We start from the raw sequence: 1698 nt of genomic DNA on the forward strand, positions 1-1698 counted from the left end.
CTGAACTAGAACTGAACTAGAACTGAACTAGAACTGAACTAGAACTGAACTAGAACTGAACTAGAACTGAACTAGAACTGAACTAGAACTAGAACTGAACTACAACTAGAACTGAATTAGAACTGAACTAGAACTGAAATAAACTGAACTAGAACTGCATGTATCCTTACTGTATCATAAGTAGCAAAAGTGTTAAATGAAATGCTCTGCCTTTTCTAACTCTTTTTTCTTGCTTGTTAACGTCAGCTGTTTCCCTCATTGACATCATTAAGAATAAGCAAAAAAAATCTAAATATTTTTTAACACATGCAGATGCAAATGCTGCTTGTGTTAAATTCCATGTTGCATGGTCAACATATTTATTACTCCTATATACGTTTTGCAATATGTCTATGCAACATGTATAATTTTAAACCTCTTACCAACAACGACTACTGGTCTTAATAGAAGAAATTCTAAACGTTTTGTAGAATAAAAAAGAAAAACTTGATTGCTGACTTTTAAGCAAAAAATTACATGACATTTAAGCGAAATAAAAGTCTTGTTATGTTTTTCTTTTCATAAATGTGTTAAAAGAGATAGGTGAGTAAAAAAAGAGGAAAATTTCAAATTAAAAATAATAATTTTTATACATTGAATGTTAGAAAAAAAGCAGGTGTTAAGTTTAGATTATAAAAGAGACATTAGAGAAGTGAGGAAATTTAGAAAGTTTTGCTACTTTGACACGCTGAAAATAGCAAAATGGAAATAGTCTAATAGAAAGTTATCAAAGGTAGAAAATAATGTAATAATTGGATTGCTATCAGGTTAGATGTTACAAAAGAGATAGATGAAGTCGTTAAGTTACACCAAAATTTTGGTCTACGATCATAACATGAAAGATGTTTTAACATCTGTTACGATACCAAATCGCTATTGTCGTTTAAGAGATTTGGATCTTAAACTCAAACTAATACAAAACTCTAATTTCTTGATAGTCAGTAGGTGGTTTATTTTCATACTCACATCACACTTTGTGGTTTCATTGCTGTAAACATAATAAAGTCATATGGACCATTCAATTTACCGACTGGTCATTTAAGAAATGACTTTTAAAAGACAAATGTTTTTCATCCCCATTTCTCCCACTGATAAGATGACAAAAAGCCAACTCTTATTAAAGACCGAACATGCAACTCAGCAAAAAAACGGCTAAAAATCCAACGTCTACAAAATGATGTCAACTTTAGTCTAACCAAAGGGGGGAACTGTGATTACATGAGTTCAATGTAAAATGTACTATGAGAAGGAAGAGTAAAAATGAACAATAAAGCGTTACGGCATATAACTTCGTTATGCGCCATCAATCTTGATTAGACGTGATTTTTGGTGTTTTATTAAGGAACAATAAAAAGAAAACAACAATAAGAATACTTGGCTAACAGAATAAGGGTGGTTTCAGCCAAACAACACAAATGGAACACGTGTACATTAGGGTCAAAATGTTTGGCTTTTAAGAAAATTAAGAAATTCTTCAGAATTTATTTGATATGCGAAAAAAACTAATGAATTTCCTTAATCTTAAATATTTTGCCATTTGTTTAGATTTTGTATTCAAAATTTGTTTGGCGGCCACTAAAAATCAATTGATATTTATGAACAGTTTCGATTACTAAAGAGCTTTAGGGCAATGTCAACTTTACCAACATGAGTAGTTTA

The sequence above is a fragment of the Lucilia cuprina genome, chromosome 5, assembly GCF_022045245.1.
Source record: "Lucilia cuprina isolate Lc7/37 chromosome 5, ASM2204524v1, whole genome shotgun sequence".
In the NCBI taxonomy this organism is placed as follows: Eukaryota; Metazoa; Arthropoda; class Insecta; order Diptera; family Calliphoridae; genus Lucilia; species Lucilia cuprina.